The sequence below is a fragment of the Carassius gibelio genome, chromosome A25, assembly GCF_023724105.1.
Source record: "Carassius gibelio isolate Cgi1373 ecotype wild population from Czech Republic chromosome A25, carGib1.2-hapl.c, whole genome shotgun sequence".
Taxonomy (NCBI): Eukaryota; Metazoa; Chordata; class Actinopteri; order Cypriniformes; family Cyprinidae; genus Carassius; species Carassius gibelio.
The window spans coordinates 3,634,059-3,659,705 of record NC_068395.1 but is presented as its reverse complement, the minus strand read 5'-3'; the positions used below and the strand labels follow the sequence as shown (position 1 = coordinate 3,659,705).

The window sequence follows — 25,647 nt, the reverse complement described above, 5'->3', positions numbered from 1 at the left end:
ACACACACACACAATATATAACAGATGGTCTACTGTTCCACCTGCTCAAGATCCTGATATAAATCATGGACCGGACCACTAGCTGCACAATACTGAAAAGGACTTTCACAATTATGACTTTATAATTCACTTAAAAATTTAAGAGTTTAATTAAAAATCGTCCCAGTCAATCACTTCACAGGTGTCTGTACCAGCCTTCTAGATTAAAAACAGAAAATCAGCATCGATAAATCATACTAAAACTAAGCTGAATATAGATTTACTGTCTAGAAATGTGGATCTGGACTAACTGTAACTAAAATGCTAAAATGAGATTAAAGGGATAGTTCACCCAAAAATTTAAATTATGTCATTAATAACTCACCCTCATTTTGTTACAAACCCGTAAGACCTCTGTTTATCTTCAGAACACAGTTTAAGATATTTTAGATTTAGTCCGAGAGCTCTCAGTCCCTCCATTGAAGCTGTGTGTACGGTATACTGTCCATGTCCAGAAAGGTAAGAAAAACATCATCAAAGTAGTCCATGTGACATCAGAGGGTCAGTTTGAATTTTTTGAAGCATCGAAAATACATTTTGGTCCAAAAATGGCAAAAACTACGACTTTATTCTGCATTGTGTTCATTTTCAGTTCTCTCTTCACAGCAGTTCAGTCAGTGTACTGTTTAAGTAAATGAATTACTCCGGGATTTTGCATTGTTTGAACTCAGAGGGAGTCTCAGCCAAGTTAAAAAAGTTAACATCTTAAGTCATTTGTGGATTAATGCGTATAGGAGAAGCGAACCATTTAAACCGATTCTGATTTGGTGAACTGGTTCAAAAAGATCCGGTTACATCGAATGATTCGTTCGCGAACCGGATATCACAAACTGCTTTGTTTTGAACTCTCTCACAACAGACATGGAAGAGAAGACAATGCTAAATAAAGTAATAGTTTTTGCTATTTTTGGACCAAAATGTAGTTTCGATGCTTCAAAATATTCTAACTGACCCTCTGATGTCACATGGACTACTTTGATGATGTTTTTCTTACCTTTCTGGACATGGACAGTATACCGTTCACAGTTTCAATGGAGGGACTGAGAGCTCTCCGTCTAAATCTAAAATATCTTAAACTGTGTTCCAAAGATAAACAGAGGTCTCACGGGTTTGGAACTACATGAGGGTGAGTTATTAATTACATCATTTAGATTTTTGGGTGAACTATCCCTTTAATGAGCGAGAGAGACAGACCGACACAAAGAGAGACAGGAAGCAATAGAGAGAGAGAGAGAGAGAGAGAGAGAGAGAGAGAGAGAGAGAGAGAGAGAGAGAGAGAGAGAGAGAGCTCTCAGGAGGATGCAGCAGCTAGTGCATTAAGGAAGCTCTTTAAGGCTTTCAGACAGATGGAGAAACATCTCTCCACCCTTCATTTCCCTCCTCAGAGTTCATGTCACTTCTCCTGTCTTCCTTCACGGTTCTTTTTTTCTGAATTTGATGACTCAAGTCTGTACTTTCTTGCTGTACAATGAACACATTGGATCTTTGATTATTCTGATCAGTTTTCTGGTCCTGACGCTCCTTAATTCTTTCCGTTTTTTTTTTTACGTGTCAGCAGTACTTAAACCACCAACTGTTACTGTACCCAAAAATTAGTAGAAAAGGTCTAAGCTAGAAAAGGCAGTCCTGTGTGAATAGTGCTGGACAATGTGTGCATAATAACACCAGATGTCCTCAGCACAAAATCAAACAGGCCGCGAACAAGCAGATGTGATTTTTTTCAGAGATGTGTTTCAGGACAGTGCCAGGAAATGTGTGGCACAGCTGTCTAGCTGGGGAACATGCTGCCACAGTTGCCATAGAAAAATTACAAAATCAGTGTGGTTTATTCATATAATGCTCCCCTGACAGCAGACAGAGGCAGGCACAATTTTGAAAAGAACCTGAAGGCTCCTGCTTCTATAGGTCAGAGCTTGAGATATCTTGAAAATTAGACAAGGAGTGTGTGCTGTTAAAGATCTGAAAGGTGAACCATTGTCGGTTTAAATCAGCTATTGATTCTTCGAACAAGGCACACAATGCCAAAGTACTACAGGAGACTAGATGTGCGAGTCACTTTGAATAAAATGACACATTTTGACAAATATATGACAAAACCATAATGGGACTATGTCTCAGTTCATTCAGAAGTTTGTTGTTCTTTGGCTCCTTCACTGAGTTTCTCTTATGTTTCACATGCCTGAGTAATGACATCACTCCAACCACTCATATCTAAACTCCACTCTCACACTCTTTCAAGAGCACTCATTAACTGATACACCTTGGCAATATAATCGCCATTGTCTAGTAGGACTGTGCATAGGGCTGGGTACCGAACTTCGATGCCTTTATGGTATCGAACGAAAAATTTCGATACTATGAGTATCGAAAAATTATTTATCTTTCGGTGCCAAATTTCGGTTCCAAAAACCAAGCGGCCCTGTTTTTTTTTTTTGCCAAGCGGCTGTATCTGTGTGAGCTTGTAGCATACGTGCATGTAAGGACCTAAATTCGCCGTGAATGGCTGTCGACCACCACGTGATTTGATGGGGAGGATTTTTGAAGATACTCGTAGTCACACAACACAAGTGTAGTTGTTTTTTCTCAAAACGTTTCCGTTTTACAATGTCAAAAAGGTCTAAAGTGTGGCTACACTTTATAAAAGTGGATGCCGAATCAGCAAAGTGCAACATATGCGATAAGAGTATTGCAACCAAAGCCGGCTTGCCCTCCCTCCCTGTTTAGTTTGGTCTACTCCATTGCGTATCTTGAAACACGCCCCCATCACGTTGTCTAAAAAACAGAGAGAGAGATTTATCCGGTACAGCGAATTTCTCTAAGCAGCAGGCCACTGTATACGTTCACTTAAAACATAACCGATAATTGTGTGTATGTGTTCATTCAGAATCTATGAAACGCGAAAGATTAATTAATTCTCTGTACGCGCATTGTCTGAAATGTTGCTCGCAGCGCGTGCTTTAAACGAGTGAGCGCAAGCTCCGAACGCGCACAAATTGTTTAAACCGCTTGAATCAGCAATATTTAGAAACAAGTGCAAACAATCAGCTACGATCCGTTTCACCCCTTCAAGTGAGTGAACAACGCGAATCAAGTTAGGAATGTTATATCACTATTCACGATAGCCCATCGGACTGGAAAACACAATAGCCCCGGGATGTGGGGCTAGCGATTTTGCGAGCCCTGCACCTCAGATCTATCCAGTTTGTGAAATACTGGTTTCCACACTGGTTTCGTTAAACAAAATAAATTATTATTTTAAAAGATTGACTCAAAAGAATAATCGGTTCACTAATCGGATCATGAACTTGCCAAAGATTATCTATTATTGAACATCTCGAATGAATAAAGACTTCAAGTTCATCTGTAAATCACATAAAGCTATCGTTTGAGTTTCTAAACTTCTATTTCTTGCATGACTCTTATGGATTTGTTAACTGAATGCAAAGTGTGAGTTCTCGAATAATGTTTGTGTACTGATGAGCATGTATCCCTCACTAGGAGTCGCTAAATGAACAGCTGCTTTTCTTTTTTTTTCTTTTTTTTCTTATGGAGGATCAGTTGCCATATTGGTTAAAATCCCCAAACTGTTTACTTAAATATTAAATTAATAAATGACATCAAAACAGGAGCGTTTGCGTTATGATGTGGTGGGCTGCTGTGGGCCAGAAAGTCCAGGGCCACTTTTTGGTCCCAGTCCACCCCTGAATGGCGCACCCCTATCCAAAAAGCACAACCAGTTGTATTAATAATGTTATCCTGAGTGTGAAGTGTTACCAGAAATTGTTTTAATTAAGGTGAAAAATAAAAGTTTTGTGTTTCATGTATTTTTGTTGATGTTTAAATGGATTTTAAAACATATGGTATCAAAAAAATAATCGTTAGGAACCGGTATTGAAACTGAGGTATCGAAATTGGCACCGGATCGAAAGATTTTGAACAATACCCAGCCCTAACTGTGCAATTAAATCGCAAACGATGGTCATGTGCATCTCGTCAGTAAAGCCAGTTCCACGATTAGTAGTAAATCTCTATCACCTGCTTCAGATGGAACCGCATTTAATACACAGAGCAGTAGATAACGGACAAGCAACACAATATTGCATTAATTATCACAGGCAATTCGATCTGCAAAAACGCGATTTTGCCTAACTGTCAGTGAAGTACAGCTCTGTGTAGTAAATACTGCTTCATCTGATGAAATGAGATAGTACAGATTACTTGACAAAGAGTGAAACTCTGAAACATTCAGTCAGTGTTTGGCTAGTGAAAATATATATGTGCTAAACTTATTATTAGCATCCAACACACAGTCATGGCGAGTAAAATCTAAGAATTTATTAGCCAATGGCTAATGTTAGACATCATTTAGTTGCCCAGAGTAAGATTTATTCGCATATGCGAGTGATTTGCTTGCAATGTTAGTGAGATGTGTTGGGTGATCAGTGAGTAGGTATGGTGTCACAGCCAATATTTATCTAGAAGAGCTAGAACGTATAGAGTTACGGCAGAATAGGTATAGTGTTACAGATGTGGAGTTATAGCACCTAGATTAGATATAAAATTACCACAGACAGGACAGATATAGAATTATAGCAGTAACTAAAAGTTTAGGGCTACAGAAGCCAGAGCAATAGAGAAAGCAGATTAAGTGTTACAAAAAGAGCAGATATAGAGCAGATAAAGATTCAGCAGAGTTGAGTAAATGGAGATTTAACCCTTACAGTATAACCACTAGAGTGGTTATAACGTTACAGCAGTTTGTGCAGTTATGGAGCAAAACAAGCTAGAGCAATTGTAGTGTTACAGTAGATTTAATAGGTATAAAATTACAGTAAATAGAGCTGATATAGTTGTAGTAGCTAGAGTAGATATGTTACAGTAGATTGAGCAAGTACAGATTTATAACAGCTAGAATATTTGTAGAGTTACAGCAGAGCAGGTAGAGGGTTACAGAAGACTGAGCAGGTACAGAGTAACAGAAGCTAGAGCAACTACAACTGATACAGTGTTACAATAGCTAGAGTAGATATAGGTGATACAGCAGATGGAGCATATACAGATTTACAGCAGCTAGAGGGGTTATAGAATTACAGCAGTAACTAGAGCAGGTATAGAGTAAAAGAAGCTCGCGAAAATGAACAGTTACAGAAGACAGAGTTAGTATTACATCAGATTTTGTATGTAAAGATTCACAGCAGCTAGAACAGGTATAGAGTTACAGGGGCAAGAGAATGTGTAGAGTTAATGCAGATAGAGAATTTATAGAAGTTATATAGAGTTGGAAAGGTGGAGGAAAGTTTTGGAGAGTTTTTTTCACTAGTATTTCACTAGTTTTCCAAAAACACCATAAACTGTAATTTTACAATTACACAAGGAAGGAAACCTTGTGACTTTGACAAAAAAGCATATTCATAGGCACTATACACAGCCAATTACATCAACAGATGTAGAAAGAGAACCAAACAACCAATTATTTTTGATCCACAACCAATGCAGCAGTGTTGCTTGATAACAACAGCAAGCACGTTCACTTTGCTAGAAAAAGACAGATTGGAAACGACTCCACACCACTGGCAGGTCTTGCTGGGTTACCATGACAACCTAAAAGATCATGCACAAAGACCTGAAATGCAGGTTCCAAAATTACTATTCTTCACAACTTGGAGCAGAAAATGTCTCAATGCTCAGAGCGATTAACACAGGATCATTAATCAGGATCATTCCACATTTCAACAAATATTTGACATAGAGATGCTCCAAACCCCAAACCCCAATCTCCATCACTGTCTGTTTTGAAGCAAAAGAGCGCTCGTGGGCTTTTAAACATCAAATCCATAAACAAGCAACAAAGACACAGTCAGGGAGAGTACTTACAACATGATCTCCCCCATGCTCCTAAACAAATTAGCTTGGGAAACCCAATTCGTGGGAAAGCTAAAAGGAAAAGACATTACGATAAGATCCATTATGACATTAGAAGCTTTTACTCGACTTGGGAGTCCTTCTGCTTGCATTTAAATGAATCCTCTGGTCTGGGATGTTACTCAGTGACCAGTTGGATCTTCAGGGTGATGTTCTTGGTCAGCAAAAACCATTATCTATCGGTGTCATGTAAAGTGCCATGCCGAGCCTTTACGTTCCTTCAATCTGAACTGATGGCTGCTGGTGGTTGGCTCCCTGTTGTCTGATTGAATCAGTGCAGCAAAGAGTGCATATATTGCCCCCTTTTAAAAAAAAAGCATCATGGGATGTAAAGGTTTCAAAATATATATTGTGTGTGTCTGTATATATATCATGCCTGGAAATATATATGTATATATATATGTGTACATATATATCGCGCCTGGAAAAAATGGCGTGTCGCACCGCGTGCGCATCGCGACCCCGTCGCTTCCATTATGAGCATGCATACCACGCGCATACATTGGAAATAACGAACTTGAGCGCGCAAAAGACGCGATATGTGAACGGCCCCTAAGAACTGCGGTCTTCTACAGTAGCTACTTCAAATATGCCGTGGAGAATCACAGAAAGTGACCGAATTCAAGAACATTGTTGTGGCATCTCTCAAGCAACGAATAAACACTGCTAACTTGGAGAATGCAGTGGAAACTCCTCTTCTCGCGTCTGCCCTAGACCCTCGGCACAAACATCTCAGAAGTAAGAAAAAAAACTTTTTTGAACATTATCAGAACATTTTCCTTGATGCAAGTGGTGCAGATGCAGCCGCTGTCACCAACGATGAAGAGGATGCAATGCCCACTTGTCGGAAAAGGCTGAGCCAGTTCTTCAGCGATGATTACAGAGAGTCCAGCTGAGACGAGTGGGAACAGTTCTTGCCAGATGAGGATCCCATTCAGTGGCGAAACGAAAACATGAAGCGCTTCACAAAACTTATTCAGTTAGCACACCGTTATTTGAGAGTCCCGCCAACGTCTGTGCAGTCAGATCGCGTTTTCTCCACGGCCGGGCTTACTGTTAACAGACTAAGGAGCCGACTTTCCTCCGATCATGTTTACATGCCTGTGTTTACATGCCAAGCCGAGCATGTAAAACAATTGAAAAAAAGATTTGCTGACAGTTTAAAAGTTTCAAAGTTAAGTGTAGTCTACGTTCTACAATATCCTAATTGCTGCAGGTTGCTTTAGGTTTTTACTTTGTTCTTTTTTTTTTCTTAGTTCACTTTTTTTTTTGCTTTTAATCAGTACTTTTGTTTGTTTGCACGCATTGTTAAAGGTTTTCAGCTACAAAACATGATGTGTAATGTTCAAGCTTATTGTGTGTAAGCTTGTTCAAAATGACGGAAACAAAAAATGTTGCTGAAAAATAATGTCTGTCTCATTAAACTTAATTTAAATAAACGAATATTCAATTTTTTTGTGAGCTCAAATATTCTAATGTGATATTTGCAGAAAACGCCCATCCCTAATATATTAGTATTTTCCGCCTTTTTTAATGTCTGTGTATATAGTTTTTCTTAATTATTTTTATTAGAATTTTAGTTATTTAAAATTTTTAAAAAAAAAAATCCTCATCATCATCTTTCCAGTTAATGTTTCTTTCAAGTAAACAACTTTCAATAAACATTCCTTATAGTTGTCTCTTTTCTAGGGAAACGGTATTGAGGACTCATCCTGGATTTCACAAATCATCCCATCAAATTCTCCCTAAAATGAGTTATGTCCCTTCTCCCAAAACCTCCTCCAACTTACTAGTTAAAAGGTTTTTTTATACACATTATATGCACTTTTATACACATATATATTTATGCACTTTATAGACTGAACTCTTGATTCAAGAGTAAGAAAATTCCGGTTTATATCCTGCATCCTTGAACAATTTATTGATCACCTTTGTCCTCTAAGCTGGTGTAATAACTGCCAAGTCAATTTTCACGTAATCTGACCTAACAGTGCTTGAACGCACACCTCACCATTTTTCTGAAGACAAATTAGAGGGCTGATCAGCTTGAATCCCAAGGGAAACAAAAGCATGTTGCTCATGTTTAACAGAGTGGTGTTGGAGGAACATGCTCAGTCCGACTCATGCAGATTAACCATTGTGTGAGTGTGTTTGTGTGTGCATTGAAAGGATGACAGATTCCCTCAGTGAGCTGAATACAGGATCAAAGCTTTAGTCTAATCACACAGTGAATAATAATGAGAAACTGATCTGCAGCGCGCACACATGCGTACACGCTGGCATCCTCCGGCGGTGTGCATGCAGCTTCCATATGGGAGCGTTACATAACGGAGTCATCTTCACTACACAATAGCTTCATCTTATTCTTTTATTCCGGCCGTCACACCAGTCTCTCCCTCTCTCAGCAGGTGATTGATTATGCATATGTTCGACAAACCCATGACTGAAATAATTCAGATGTGGTTCACTGTAACTAGGACAGGAAATTCATGAATACTTCACATAAATAATGCGAACACGCGCACAAACAGCTGCTCCAAATCATTGAGAAGAGCAACATTATGGGTCTGTTTCAAAAACAAGTGAGTTGCCCTCTAATACAACATCAAATTGTCGTGAACAATTTGTGAACGAGTGAACGAGTCATTATCTGGCTCGGCTCGGTGTTCATCTTCAGTTCTCTCTTCACAGAAGTTCAGTCAGTGTACTGTTTGAGTAAATTATATATTGGTTTGTTTGAACTCAGAGGAAGTGTCAGCCACATTAAAAAGGTTAACAGCTTAAGTAATTTGTGGATTAATGCGTATTGGAGATGGGAACAGTTTCAAACGATTCAGTTCGATTTGGTGAACTGGTTCAAAAAGATCCGGTTACATCGAACAATTTGTGTGCGAACTGGATATGACAAACTGCTTTGTTTTGAACTGTCTCACAACAGAAACCTAAGAGAAGGTAATTCTGAATAAAGTCATAGTTTTTGCTATTTTTGGACCAAAATGTATTTTCAATGCATCAAAAAATTCTAACTGACCCTCTGATGTCACATGGACTACTGGAACAACATGAGGGTAAGTTATTAATGACATAATTTAGCAAATTGGGCGAACTAACCCTTTAATAATATAATCAAACAGCAACAACAGAGAAATCACTCACTAGTCTTGATTGAATAACTTTTGTAACTTTAAAGGGTGGGTGAAATGCTCGTTTTCACTCAATATCCAGTTAATCTTGAGTACCTATAGAGTAGTACTGCATCCTTCATAACTCAAAAAGTCTTTAGTTTTATTATATTCATAAGAGAAAGATAGTCTGTACCGATTTTTCCCAGAAAAACACGACCGGCTGGAGGCGTGACGTGTGGGCGGAGCTAAAGAATCACGAGCGCCAGTAGGCTTTTGCGTTGAGAGCGTTTGGAAGCTGTGACATTATCGTGAGGAAAAAAACATCCAAAACAAACCATGGCTTACAGTCAGATTCAGCCATTTATTTAAACCGAAACTGAACGAGAGCAGCAGCAGCAATGACTTGCTCCGAGCGGGGCTCGAACCCGGGTCTCCGGCATGGGAGGCGGACGCACTAACAAGGAGGCAGAGATATTTTAAGCAGTTTTACTCACCGCCTGCGGTTCCAACACACGATCGTGACCCTTTTTCGTTGGTTTTGCATCACCCTTAAAAAATAAACGATACGCAAATCCGTCGTCAAACTGGGCCTTGTTTGTAAAACAAGCATCTTCGAAATGCAGGGAACAAACAAAAACACTTGCACAACTCCGTTGATGCTCTGTAAAAATAAACTCCATCCACTGGTCCCTTAATGCCGTTTCTCTTTTGGTAATCTGTGCAGGGTTGTCTTGCCCTGGCAACCAAAAACACACTCCTTTTGTGACATTTCGCGACGCTCTCGCTCTGATCAGTGAAGTCTGTTGTGCTCTCAGTGCTCTGCTATACGGGAGCGCGCGCTCTTCCGGCAGACGTGCCCTTAGGACCCATATAAGGAAATTCCGCGAAATTTACTCGAAAAAAACTTTCCGAAACTTGTGACAAACCGGAAGGAGTATTTTTGGAACAGAAATACTCCTTCAAACGTACAACTTAATTTTTGAAACTTTGTCCATGTTTAGCACGGGAATCCAACTCTTTAACAGTGTAAAAAACTCAGTATGCATGAAATAGCATTTCACCCCCCCTTTAACAAAGATTCATCTGTAATTTATACAGGCAAATATGCAATTCTGTTTTACATGTCATTACTTTATTCAATTTCTCTAACTAAAAACTAATGTTAGACCTACCTAAAAAAACCCTGAAAATCACTTATTTTATTTGCATCTAAACTCTATTGTTTTTATTTGTGCTGTTGCTTGTAGTTAGATTATTTTTATTTTCTTTATTTTTATTTGACAGTATAGTTTTTCCTTAAACACAGCACATACCGAACCATACCGAAACCATGACTCTCAAACCGTGATACAAATCGAACTGTAAGTTGAACCGTTCCAGCCCAAGAACCACTATATGCAGTACATTAAAACAAAAGTATATAGACTACAACTAGATGGCAAATGCTAATTATTCTACGTGCTTAAACATAAAAATATTGCAAACAAGCACAGATCCAAATCCAGACTGTGCGCAGAACATCAATCTAAATGGAGGCGGGGGTGGAGTTATGAGGTTTCATTGACAGTTGAGGATCCAATAGAGTTACAAGGTTTAGTCACAAGCTCTTGAATGCTTTTCATTGGTTAAATTTGTAAAACCCACAAACATTCAATAAGGATGACCAATAGCACACACTAGTGTGCTGAGGCACAGTGGTTAGGAAACATTGCTCTACACAGGATTGTTTCTAGTAAGAGTTTGGGATTAGCATGATGCTTAGCTGTCAAGCACAAAGCAGGGCACAATCAATGTGATGCTCTAAAAATAGCCCATTTACAGATACTAGTCCATGTCATGATTTGGTTTGTGTAATGACTTACATTTGATTAATTAATCCAAACTCAGAAAATTTCGGTGACATTCAATGTTATTTTGTGTTCCGTTTTTATGACTGGATTCCGCAATTCCTTCCATGTTTTTGGCATTATGGTGGAATACTAATAAAACAGAGATGGCATGACCCAACAGACAAAGTTCTCAATCTAAATGTGGAGCTATAGCTTTAGCGGTTGTGTTTCAAAAGAAACAAATTTAAAGATGCAATGTTTCCAACAAGTTTTACCATGCAAACTGTATAACTGTGCGTTCACACCGCCGGCGTCAAGAGCTTCAAAAATCGCTCTTGCCGCTCTGCTCACGATGCTCCAGAAAGATTTGAGAGCGCTCAGACGCTCTGACGTAGATCGAATGCTTATTTTATGTTTAAAGTGGCCGCATAGCAAACAAGCTTTTTGATCCCGTGCAGACTAACCCCAAAGAGGGTTACATTATAGGTTAACCTCATTAAATATTGTTGTGGACGAAATATTAAGATCCTTTACTTAAAATGAACAAATCTCAGACACCTCAGTCCACGTATCACTTTTAATTCATTTTTTATGTTGCTGTACGCAAACAGGGACACCTGATAGATTATTGCAAATGCGAAACAGCAATAATCAACCTGTCCTCCATTGTGCTTGGGAACTAACTGCGTTCTCTGGAATCCTCTCAAGCGGTGGACTTCTACGTTCCGATTGGTTGCTGCCCAACCGTGTCATAGCTCATTACCATAAAGTTGCCTTGATTTCAACTCTCCTCGATGCTCTCAATGGCCAAGTCGCGCCGCGCCGCTCCTCGGGGCCGGCTTACATTGAAAATGAATGATTTCTGGCCGCTTTGACGCTCTCGACGCCGGCGGTGTGAATGCACAGTAACAGCTAAATCAGAGGACACAAATTAAAATAAGCTATTAAAAAATCCATACATACAAGAAAAAATATAAAATGCCCTAATTGACTAGAAAAAAAAACTTGTATCATTTTGCAAAGATATGACAGTGAGCAAATGATGAAGGTTTTTAACTCATCTTGCACAAACCATGATTCTTCAATGCATGAGGAAAAATCTAAATGTACTAACTTTCTTTGCTTCACCTTTTCTTTCTGCTGATGTAAACCAAGCCTGCACAGGCAGAGAAAAATGTCATTTTCCAGCCTTCTTTGTCTTGCTTTCTAGTACCAAGGTTCATTTTTCAGACCATCTACCTTTCCCTTGGAACTGTGACCTTGGTTTGCTCTCTGACAACTTCATGTCACTATTCTCGTAAAGCTGCTTTGTATCTATTTCCATTAAAATTAAAAGTGCTGTGCAAACAAATTCAATTAAAATCAAATTGCTTTTCATACTGGACACAATCGAGTCCCACCCTACATTATTTCCCACTGGTCAGTTTTACTCATATATATGTCTCATAATGGTTGCAGAGTTTATTGAGTTTATTAATTAAATATTAAGAATGAGATGAACGTTATTTTCCAGTAGGAAAGGAAGAGTGTGATATCACCATAATTTTCAGCATCCTCTTGCACAGCTGCAATAACAGGCCACCCTGAGCTGGGCAGAACGGAGCAGGACAGGGTGAAGTCGGATGACACAAAAAGCCTTTAGGATTACACCCGGCCCCTGGGGGCCACCATGTGCTGTGATCTTCCTGGACACATTAAGCCAGTCAAACCAGCTGTCCTAAGGAAATACTGTGAGAATTCAAACATACACACAGAGGCTTTGAACTCGGCCTGTCTGTTTAATCAAGTAATCAATACCTGAACCAGAAGAGACCCTAAGGCTCATGTAGTCAGGTCTGGAATGAAAAATTCCAGTCAACATACGTCCTCTTAGATAGATGGTAGCCAAATGGCCCGTTTAAACCAAGATATCGGTTACTATAATGATGTCAAGGACAATGGACAATAACATTGTTTATTAAATGACAGCTGGAGATTTGTAATCTGTCACTTTAAATGGTCTTTAAAGTCAATTGGATTTTGACTGGCTGCCAATATTTCTGTCATGCATCAGCTGAAAAAAATTAATCATTCTGAAAGTAGGCCTAATTCCAAAGAGATCCTTTCTCTTATAGTCTACTATAGTCATTGTCCTTGATGTAAACAAGAATTAAAACTAACAAATCTTCAGCTTTTTGGGATACAGTGGTATTAAAGGGGTCATATGATGCTTTTTTAGAGATCTTTATTTGGTGTATTTGGTGTAACAATATGTTAACTAATTAATGTTGAAAAAACACATTATTTTTCAAATACTGTACATTATACCCACCTCTCTCAAAGGCACAGTTTTCAACAAAGTCCCTTCTTCCGACAAGCGCAGTCTGCTCTGATTGGCCAGCTGACCCAGTATATTTTGTTATTGGCTGAACACCGCAAGCACTCGTCGGAACTGTAACACCCCCTTCCATAATCGCCAGCTTCATCTTTCAAAATAATTGTAGTTAATATTGTCCTTAGTTTTACCATCAGTTCAAGTGACGAACAGTTAAGACAGCTGACTCCACTGTGATGTGATGTGATGTTGTCTCTCTCTCTCTCTTACACACACCTCATGAAGCACAAAACTTTTTTTTTTGCATTTGAACAGTCAATACTCAACAGCAAATACTTACTTACTAACAAAACATACTTCCAGTAGCTGATTCAGAAGCGCTAGATTGTCATAGCAAAGTCAGAATGACCTCCTCTCCTAGCTTCACGAAACGGTCGTCCATAAAATGTGTTGCAGTTCTGTTGTAAGTAATCTTAAAGATTCCTAAATCCATCTACTTTCAGAAGGCCAAATAAAGTGCTTTTGTTTTCACCTAGATACACACAGCATCTCCATGACATGACTGCTTCAACACCAACTGCAGTAACTGAAACCATGCCTTCTTTCTTTGCGTGAACAAGATCATAAGGGATCTTATCTATGCACAATCAGCTTGTAACACACCAAAGATCAACTTGAAATCACAACATATGCCAATACAACAAGTATTATTAAGTATTAAGTGATAACCAATATAGGGGTGATTTAATTATAACATAATAAAAAAATGTCTAAATAAAAAATATATATAAAAAGTGAATTTAATAATCACAAAAAAATGATATTGATTTTGATATTTGCGAAACATTTAACAATTTTATTAAATGATTAGTGTTTTTAAAGATAAATTAGTGTTAGAGTGTTAGTCTAGATGATGACAAATGTGAAAATAATAAATGATCATAAATATCAAATATCCTTTTTCACATTACATTTTCACTGGTGACAGAATTATAATGTCTACATAAAAAAATAAAATGTGATTTTTGTGAATTAGTGAAAAGGTGAATTACAATAACAATATTACAATTTGCTAAAGGCTATATTTAACAATTTCATGAAATTATTAGTTTTTTTAGATTAGCTTTGAGTGTTAGAGGACAAAAACATTTAAAAGTACAATACCATAAATTTGCAATGTTTATTCAAATAAAAATACATCAAACTATAATAACTATATATATATATATATATATATATATATATATATATATATATATATATATATATATATATATATATATTTATTTTTATTTTTTTTACTATTTTAGCTATTTTTAATAACTAACTTTTTTTTTTTTCATTTATCAACAGATTAATCTAAAATGGATCAAACTACGATGTGCAGATAAATAATTGTGCAGCAGTATCCCATTTAATGTTGTAGGCCTAGCTGTCTGAATATCTTTATGCTTTCTTTGGACAACCATATGTCAAGCCCCTCAAAGTGAGACAGACTGCTCTAATCCAAACCTGTAAACCCCCCTCCCAACCTCCTCCTCCTATCAAAGTCAGACGTTCAGAGATGCACGCAGGAGCAACAGAACTATAATACAGAATATTCTGCCTCACAAATATACACAAAAAAATGTGTGACATGCTGTTCTGTTTAATGAACAACTGAAACGTGATTCACACGCACACACAGATGTTTTGGTATGTTTCGCTAACCTCTGTGTGAGTGTTGATAGCATGTTCTCATGCCATAGCACATTCCAACCATGTCAAAGACTAAACAGCAGCTACACCGATAGAAACCAGAGGAATTCAGTGCTCTCACCTACTCCAGTGTGTGTGTGTGTGTGAGACAGGGGTCATTGCAAGGGCATCATTTTATTTGCCGTAATTGGTTTTTCAGTGCCATTTGGCTGTTTCACGAAACGCTTTTAACCATTTCTCAACCATTCGTTTGCGAGCCGGTCTTGAACTGATATAGATATTAGCTGTTTTTTAGGTTCAGTGTTTGTTTGTGCGCTCACAGGATGTGGCTTTGGGAAAACAGATCTCATTCCTGCATTCCTCGGTCACCATAATGGCCTCACTATCGGCCAATCAGCATCCAGAACCAATTATGGCATTATGACCTCAAAATCTCCCTGGAGATAAAAAAAAAAAAAAATGCAAGACAAAGACAAGCAAGTCCATATTTTCACATGTAGGGAAGTTTCTGTGTGTCTGCTAGACACCTAAACAACACGTGCACAATTCTATATAAGGTGTCTTCCTGTGGGCTGTGAGTCAGCGCTGGTGCTTTATAAGAGAGCAAGACTAATATTTACAGTACAGGGAGGTCAGAGAATGTGTTTGTGTTACAACTGTTTATATGAGCACTCACACACACACCCATTAGAATAATCACTTCCTATGGGTTTAATAATTAGATATGGTGGGGGTTCTGACATCACTTCCTGTTGGGGTGAGCGACAGGAAGTCCCAGAGGGTTAAATGAGCCTGTATAATTAACGATCTTCAGAATACAAGCTGCTTAGAGCAGAGCTTTTTTAAAATGCATTGGCATGCCATTTATTTTCATAGTACCTCAACGTTTAATTTAACATGTTGCCTCAAATGATCATCTTGTTTTTCAAATTTTCTGACAAAGTGTCATATGTACTGTACTTATATCTCAGGATACTGTATCTCATGTAGTGTGCTCTATTGTATAATCAGAAATTATGCATATTGAAAATTTGTATACATAGTACACATATGCAAAAAAGAAACAATAAAATGGTAGTTTGCTATTCCCAATAAAAAATGCCAAAAAAAAACTTAGATTGTAATACATGTATGCAACTTATCCATTCGATTGCAAAAGCGAAAGCCTTCTGCAAAAGGTGTAAGTACACCCAAAAATGAAAATTCCAGTGTTTCCCAAACTTCATTTGGCAAGCTACAATATCAAGACAAAAAAACAAAGAAAAAAACAAAAACAGAGTGACTTGTGAACACGTAATATGACAGACATATGAGCAGCGAACGGAGTCAGAACAGCGATCGCGGAAGAGATCTCACAGGCTGCCGATATGATGATTTGAAAAATGAGCACATCACCCAACACTACTGAAGAGTCTTTAGTTTTATCAGATTTATAAGACAGATACAACTGTACCACTTCCCCCCGAAAACAGTCAAACTCCTGGAGGCGTGCAATTGTTTGGTTTCCAACATTCTTCATACAGGTTTGGAACAATGTGCATTTTTTGGGGAACTATGACATAAACATGCCTTACGCAAATGTAGTTGTAATAAACCTCAGTAACATGCTATAAATGTGATTCTTTTTAAACTATTCAGATAGAAAAATAAACTGCCCATAAAAGACAAACATTTATGTGAATGCTCACTAGTGCTGGGCAGTTTGACCAAAAATTTATATCACGTTTTTTTTCAAAATTAAGCTGGTTTTCCGGATTATGACGGTTTTTTTTCATGCATAATCAGGTGTACAATGCATTTTCTGCTGGTTGATATTCACGCCTTTGGCGACAATTGTAGCCCGACAGCACTTGCATAAAATGGATGTTTGGTCAACGTCGGATTTTTGGAAACCAAAAAACCTCCAAACAACAGACCCAGCTCCTCTTTTTGGCACAAGTTCTTCTGTGGCATGTTCTACTAGTTCTGCAGCATCCATCTTCCCTGTAACGCCTGTTTCACACATACTCCGCCTGCAGTGCATATGCAGTCCGCAGCACAGACTAATGCTCACTATACACTCTGGGTCTTTATTTTTATTTATGGCACTAAACTTTCAATAACTATGTCACATCCAACATAAAGTACCAAAAATGCTAGTGACATTTCAAAACACTCACGAAAAGCCATCGACAGAGGCATGAAAACACTGAATGCTCAAACCAATGTCAGTAAACTTAATCTAAACAAATTCACAAATTAGGAAACAGCATTTACCAATATTTACCTGAACAGTAAATCAGTTGTCCCTGCCTGTTTAATAACAGCTTTGTATTAAACTAACAGTCTAGGTCAAATGGGGAATAGAAAAATATAAAAATACAGTGGAGATACAGAAAAATTAGAATGAAATGAAAAAAGCTGGCCCTGAGAGTGTTTTGGCCTGAAAACCCTTTGGTCGGTTATGTATGATAAGTGTGTGAGTGTTAATGGGCAGGCAATTATGAAACCTTGATGGGAAACTTTACAGTGAATGAGCAGCACTACTGTTCTAGAATATCAGCATTAACACAATTTCAGCCTACACAGCTCTCAATGCCAACTTCCAACCACCTCCACTCTCTTTCTCATTGTCTGTCTCTCTTTCCTTTGGTGTCTCCCATTCCCTCTGTTATTCTGAACGCCCGTGGGCTGTATCTCACTCACTCACTCATGCTTGTTTGATAACATCTTATTTTACTTTTATCCTAAGGTGGTTTTGCAAAGATCTAAAGATATTTTTTTATTCCACTAGATAGTTTGTTTGAAATCTAGTTCATACAACTTCACTTCCTGACCCTCATGCCAAGCCAAATGCAGTTCAGGGTGGCCAGAGTCTGGAAACTTATAAAAGTCTCTAAGTGCAGCCTGAAACGGCAGACAAGATTTTAGGAGCTGATATGGAACGGAGCAGGGGGTGGGGCTAAAGCGCAGTGGGTGGGGCCTAGAATGTGGGCAGAGTGGCCAAGAACTCAGCACGGGAAGAACCCACATGACAATCGAGCCAATTCCAGCAAATTCCTATTCAATGACAACAAGAACGTACCATCTCCGTGACAATTAGGGCACATCAGGGTAGCCCGTCTGGAGGAAGTATGTTTCTGACATTAGGATTTCCAATGGGACCATTTAAAGAGAAGCACACTGTGATCACGATGGCAAAGATGTCTTGGTGATGACATCATGTATGATATCACCCTCTATTATTAAGCCTAATATTCTCACTGTGGATTAACATATCATAAAACACGCCAGTAAATCACAATTAGGTCCTGAGGTGATATGACATGGCATATGGTGCACGTTATCCACCAAAGACAAACACACACACGTAAACAGATCCTGTATCAGTGTATAAAAGACACCCGCTTGACTCACAGAGTTTCAAGTCAACACCAAATGAAAAGGCATCATCAGAGTTCAGAAAGGTTTTTTGGAGATGGTTTTCACAGACCCTGCCAGGATTAGCTGCACTTCATTCAGTGTATCCTTGAATGAACTGGCACCTTGTTGCTATGGGAACTGCTGATGCTATTGTCATGACGTCATTTAGTCTAAATCTCAAAGTTCTATGACATATATCCTATCACCACTGTGGAACTGATCACACACCTGAATCCCAATTCACATGCTTCAACATACTATGGATGAGAAGAGTAATCGACTATTAAAACACCATTAGAACTGCAAAAATGGATTTTACTCGGCACATCTGCCTGCTGCAGGCAACAATAAAATGTACTTTCCTAATTAATCCCTCCCTAGACCTTGCTTTTCCAAATGAATATGTTGAATGGCACCCAATTGTGGTACAGAGGAAATGCAATGATCTTCCAAGTGGCAGTATTTCTGTATTTTCAGTATTTCATTTTTTTTTTTTTGGGAGTCCTGTAACCACAGGATGAAATAAATACCTGTTACAAGCCCAATGCATGTACTTTTCTTAACAGTCATGGGTATTTTTCATGGGTAATTACCAAATATCTTGTTTATGCACACTTTCCTTCTTTATAATTTGTTGCTTAAAAGAAAAAAGAAAAATCGGAATCGGCCAGTTTGCTTGTAAAAAAATCGTTATCGGAATCGGCCATGAAAAATCATGATCGTGCATCCCTAGATAATACTGTTTGTTCGTTTGTTTATTATGCTGTTAAAAACAATGAGATAAACACAAACTGTCCATATAATCTAAATTGTTGCAGAATGCTGGAGAAGAATGAACTTACTGGGGTTTGACAGAGACGTGACAGTATGCGGAAACTTACTGTAAATAACCAACAAATATATCACTCCGCCAGCGGCAATAACTTCAGCTGCAAACACTGCACTGGGAACAACACCGCCGTTTCAAGCCCGCTTTACACTGCCTTTCTCCACAGAGCTGCTTCGGATGATATTTACACTTTATTGCATGTTGTACACACACCAGGGATGGAAATTAACTCTTTTGTCCACCGGCCGGGTGAAACAGTATGCTATTTTTATTTACCACAACGGTAGCTGGTAGGTAAAGCGAGTTTACCCGCCACAACACAAAATCACCCGCATTTGGCTGGTGCTAATTTCCATCCCAGGTGTGTGTGTAAATAAATGTTTTTGAAAGCAAGAACACACTCTAAGAAATTGAGCCACAGTCAGGTAAACCCCTTAATCACTCTGGTCTTGAAAAATTATAATTCTGTCATCATTTATTCACCCTCATGCTACTCCAAACATGGAAGACCATTTTCAAAAAACAAAATTAAGAGTTTTTTTTAATGATACCTGGGAGATTTGAATATCAATGACTATCTTCATTTGTGTTCTGGGAGTCTTATGGGTTTGTACATAAAGACTCAAATACAGAAATAAAGATAGATTTTTCATTTTTGAGTAAACTATCTTTTTAATACTGACTTGTTGACCATATGTTCAGGCATTCCAGTAAACTTTTATTCTGAAAACACATAGCCTTGCTCATCCCTATTATCCTCTGATTTATGACAAGGCAGTAAATATTATTCCTAACAGCATCACACCAGCTAACAGCTACTGACTTCTGGAAAGCGAAAGAGATGCGTACAAATACAATACAATAAAGCGTCATTAAATTTGAACTTGCAAGAGAGTCATCCCGCTCTGGGAGTGTTTGGGCACAGGGCTAGTAGAGGTGTATATTTAAACCTGTCTGGCTGAAACTAGAGATTGTGTGTGTCTCATACCAAACACCTGAGGCAAAAAGATCCCACAGTTCCCTGTCTATCTGTCCGACTCACGCCAGCTGCAGACTCATCACACAACAAACACCTTTTTTGTCATCAAGTGTGTCACACACACCACCTGTTATTTTACAAATACACTAATGGCATTTTCACACGCAACTGCAACAGGTATTTGGGTGTTAGCATTTTGTTTGTGTACAGGAATGTATGTATGTTTGAATTGTATAATAGCACTGATATGTTGGCTTTGCATGTCTGTAATGACTCTCACACATCAAACTGTTGGTTTCTAGTAGGAGTTTGTTCTTGACCATCAAATCCACTTCCATTTGACATCAGTGCTTTTTCGTTGTCAATGTGAATGCCACTAACGGGTTGGGTTAAATTAGCCAGAGTTGAGATGAAGGGATGACTGTGTTTTGTTAATCCAATCTGAGCTTTGCTCAACACCCTGTTCTCAGTCAGGTCCTGATCTGATTCAGTGTCCTCACTCTGAGAACATAATCTCATACACACACACACACACACACACACACACACTCCTCCCCAGGGTGCCCATCACACCTGTTTCCTAGAGCTCAAATCCTTCCCTAACCAAATCACAACCCACTGACAACTAACCTATTCACTGAAACACAAAACTCCACTTAAAGCCTGTGGATCGACTCCAGAAAATCTCACGAAAAGAAAACAAGCTTCTTAATTTGATTTTTCTTTAACCTCTGCCACTGCCTCACGAAAGAAATCCCCATGGTAACCACAGTTTCCATTAAACTACTAAAGAGATTTTTAAAGGAGAAGACTAGTTCACCCAAAAATGAAAATGTACTTAAGGGGGGCATACTGAGCTTTTTACACTGTTAAAGAGTTGGATTCCCATGCTAAACATGGACAAAGTTTCAAAAATTAAGTTGTACGTTTGAAGGATTATTATTGTTCCAAAAATACTCCTTCCGGTTTGTCACAAGTTTCGGAAAGTTTTTTTCAAGTATGGGTCTGAGTGACGTCAAATGGAGCGAAATTTCCTTATATGGGTCCTGAGGGCACTTCTCCCGGAAGAGCGCGCGCTCCCGTATAGCAGAGCACTGAGAGCACAACAGACTTCACTGATCAGAGCGAGAGCGTCGCGAAATGTCACAAAAGAAGTGTGTTTTTGGTTGCGAGGTCAAGACAACCCTGCACAGATTACCAAAAAAAAAAACAACGAAAAAGGGTCACGACCGTGTGTTGGAACCGCAGGCGGTGAGTAAAACTGCTTCAAATATCTCTGTGTTGATAACTTAGCTATCGGCGCGTAAGCACATCAAGTAAACCTTGTACACCTTTAAAAAAAAAAAAAAAAAAAAAATACAGCATAAAGTGGAACTTAGTCATTTTCCAAAACCGCTAAGCAAATATATACAGTTTCAGTACATACCACATAGAGACTGATTGCTGATGCTGCTCTTGTTCAGTTTCAGCCTCAGGATCTGATTCTGGATCATAAATATACGCTGAATCTGACTGTTAGCCATGGTCTGATTTGGATGATGGTTTTTTTTCCTCACGGTAATGTCACAACTAGGGCTGGGCGATATGGAGCAAAAAATATATCTCGATATATTTTGCTATATCTCGATATGCGATATATATCTCGATATCTTTCTAGGAAAAATAAACCCCAAAAAACTACTGCAAAAACAAATATGCCAAATATTACATGTTTAGGGCCCTATGAAACGTTTTATTTTTTTCTTCACCATATGCTTTATTGTTACCTAATTCTGTGTTTTAGCATGTGTAATTATTTAAATGCATAAAAACAACTTAATTAGTTTAAAAAAATCTTAAAATAGCCTTATGTGAAATTTTTTCCCTTCAGAAATTCTGTGTATTTACATTTTTCTGGTTGTCAAATGAAGGCATAAAACATTTATTTAATTTATCTTTTAATTATTTAAAATTAAGCCAACTTTATTTTTTGGTAAACAAAGGGGATTTACTATTAAAAATAAAACATGGAAGAAATGTTGTGTGATTATTCCTTAAAAAAATATGTTCATTTCATTTTAATAATAGTAGTAGTGGGCTATGTACATTCTGCTGAACAATAGTAAAATATTTCTGCCAAATACTTTTATTTTGACGGGTTTACCTTTACAGTTCTGTGTATGTGATACTACAGTCTATGATGTGATATGAGCTAATTTTACTCAAAATTTAACCAATTCCGTGACATTCCGCGATAAACTGTAAATACCGTTTTTATGACTGGATTCCGTCAGCGTTTTCTGCATCGCGGAAATCATTGGGCCCTACGTTAGACATCTGCCTTCTGTTCGTCCTACGCCTTAAAACCAAAGTATCTCCATATAATGGAGCCAGTTGTCCTTTTGTTTTTAGACTTTGTTTTTTAGACTAGTTCTATACACGCGAAGGGAGTGGGGACAAAAGCAAGGAGGCGGGGGCGAGCGAGCGGGGGCGAGCACAGCACAGAGAAGGCAAAGAAGCAAAGTGGCGGAATCAGAATTAAATATAAACAACATATCGATATATACGATGTGTCAAAATCCATATCGTGTTTAAAAAATATCTCGATATATTTTAAATATCGAGATATCGCCCACCCCTAGTCACAACTTCCAAACGCTCTCAACGCAAAAGCTTACTCGTGCTCGTGATTCTTTAGCGCCACCCACACGTCATGCCTACAGCTGCTCGTGTTTTTCCGAAAAAAATCGGCACAGACTATTTTTCTCTTATAAATATAATAAAACTAAAGACCTTTTGGAGTTATGAAGGATGCAGTACTACTCTATAGGTACTTAAGATTAACAGGAGATTGAGTGAAAATGAGCATTTCACCCCCCTTTTAAAAGGTGTTTACCTGGCTTCAGGCCATTCAAGATGTAGAGGAGTTTGTTACTCCATCAGATTTGGAGAAATGTAGCATTACATCACTTGTTCATCAGTGGATCCTCTGCAGTGAATGGGTGCCGAAAGAAATGAGAGTCCAAACAGCTGATTAACATCACAATAATGTAAGCAATCCAAAAGCTGCATCTTTGTAATAAACAAATCTGTCAAAAGAGTTTTAACTTCAAACTGTTGCTCCTGGTTAAAATAAAAGTTCGCATAATATTGCTTTCTGCAATGAAAAAGTTCCCGTCTGAAACAGGAGAGAAATATGCACAGATCAATCGCTGTTTACAAGTGAAAACAGTCTAAATTTCTCAGTTGATTTTGATGTAAGATGACAACAGAGGATTGACTTATTGACTGAAGTGGACTGTTTTTTTGTTTTTTTTTTGTCCAGAAGTAAAAGTTTCAATGCTTTGATGGATTTTGTTTCTTACAAACGCTCATCTTTTCACTTCACAATGCATTAATTAATGGACTTAAATCGTGTGGATTACTTGCGGATTATTATGATGTTTTTATAAGCTGTTTGGACTTTCATTCTGAGGGCACCCATTCACTGCAGAGGATCTACTGGTGAGCAAGTGATTCTCCAAATCTGTTCAGATGAAGAAACTAAATCTTCTACATCCTGGATGGCCCGAGGATGAGCAAAACCTCAGCAAATTTTCATTTTTGGGTGAACAATTCCTTTAAAATTGGTAACTAGCTATAAGCAAAAATATCTGATAACCAAGGAGGAACACACATACAACAGTAATTAATTAAAAAAAAATTATCAGATTAAAATAAATATATTTTACACAACATTTATTCAAGGTTCACTCACAATAAAAATATGCACATAACATTAACTCAAAAATAACACCCCTATGATTCAAGCGTATCCAGGCTCACCGCCTTTTCACTGTCAGTGCCCTTCAGTTACCAATACTGCAATTCATGTTCATCAAGTCATAAGCACTGGAAAATGAAATTATGCATGTATGGTTATTAATAACAACACATAAATTACACAGCCATAATGTGTGAGCTAAAATTGACATTCTTATCTATAAACTATTTGGCAGTGAATATGAAAATGACAAATCATCCGATCCATATGAATGACATATGAAGACACGATGTTCCATTTCCGACATATATTTTCTTTACAGTTTCTGAAGTGAAAGTTGATCTCTCTCTCTCTCTCACACACACACACACACACACACACACACACACACAGACATAACAGAATCCTGACAGAAACACTGAGGAATTCTCCAGAACCGACGTCAAGTCTTCTCAGGTTTTCCTTCACGGACTTTCCAGAGAAAACAACACTTTATCTTCTGGCTGAAAGATTTGGCGTTAATGACAGTTTATCCTTTCCACGCAGTAATCACTCCTGAAGCTGTTACGCGCCACAATCAGAAATACGTTACACCGCGTAACGTTACTGACGCTTCGAGACGCGTTCTGATTCAGTTTAACCGTTTAACCACCACAGGACAGACGTTTTATGGCCCTTCACAAATGTTTAACTCCTTAAACTGACAATAAACCTGGTTTTAAACAACCAAAGCTGAGCGTCACCATCAAGCGTCTCTCCTTGTTTATAAACGCCATACGCACGCGTTGATGCGTCTCGCGGAGCGCCGCGTGGATCTTTCTGTGAAACTCCGTACGAACTTTCTGCTCTTACCTTCAGCGGACGACAACGCTCTCCTCATTAACCCGTGTGCGCCATCGTAATCCAGATATCGCTGAAGTGTCGTTAAACTGAACGCTGGCTCTGATGGATAGTTTGATCGGGAGAAATCTGTGATCACACGTCCACGGGTACACCGCTCCGTTAACAGGCTCGAGCTTTACTGCACGGGGGCGCGCAGAGGGCAGGGCGCTGTGGACGCGCAATTCGTGTTGGAATGTCGGAAACGCGCTTTGCTCCAAGCCAGATTTGCTGTTTTTCCTCGTTGAAATTTGAAGGACGTTGATAATCATGATTCAAATTAAAACCGTATTATATTTTTAGAAATGGGAAATGCATCTTATTATTAAGAGAGATTTGCGGTATTTTATTTAGAATATTTTTTATAACATTTAATACAAAGTACGTGCTAATTAAAAAGTAAAGCATTTAATGTGTTAATACAGACCCAGTTTTGCATAAACTGTGGTTCATATTTGTGTTGTCCCCGTAGAGAAAGTCGCGATGAGACGTCACGATCTTAATCCCGCCCACAAGTTACATGTTCATTTCAAGGGCCAAAATGCAGGACCAACCTCTTAAATTGTACAGTAGGCGCCTACATATATGATTTTTTTTTTAATTTAAATTCTTTTTACATTACAATTTTCTATAGTCAATGCAACTAACAAAAAGTTTATGATTCTTGCATGTTTTCATCATAACAGAGGACATATTAACTGTACATAACTGTGCATTCTTTACAAATGAAATGTAATGAGTTTTGAAGCCAAAAGTAAAAAGCCAAACAAAGGCTATAAATGAACTACACAAAATTAATTTCACTGTCACCACCATTAAGCTCACATCGACTCTTTCTGTCTTGATTTATATTAATTTTCTCTAAAACTTCTAAAGGTTTTGTTTTATG

General features: G+C 38.2%; 1 protein-coding gene across 1 annotated transcript in view; it reads right to left on the bottom strand.

Moving 5' to 3' along the window:
- The window catches only part of LOC127946979 (inactive tyrosine-protein kinase PEAK1), a 37,863-nt gene extending 12,932 nt beyond the window's left edge, over nt 1-24,931 (bottom strand). The window contains exon 1 of the mRNA XM_052543840.1: nt 24,732-24,931. The gene's annotated coding sequence lies outside the window, so the exon portion shown is untranslated. The remainder of the gene's footprint in view (nt 1-24,731) is intronic.
- Between the last annotated feature and the right edge of the window lie 716 nt (nt 24,932-25,647).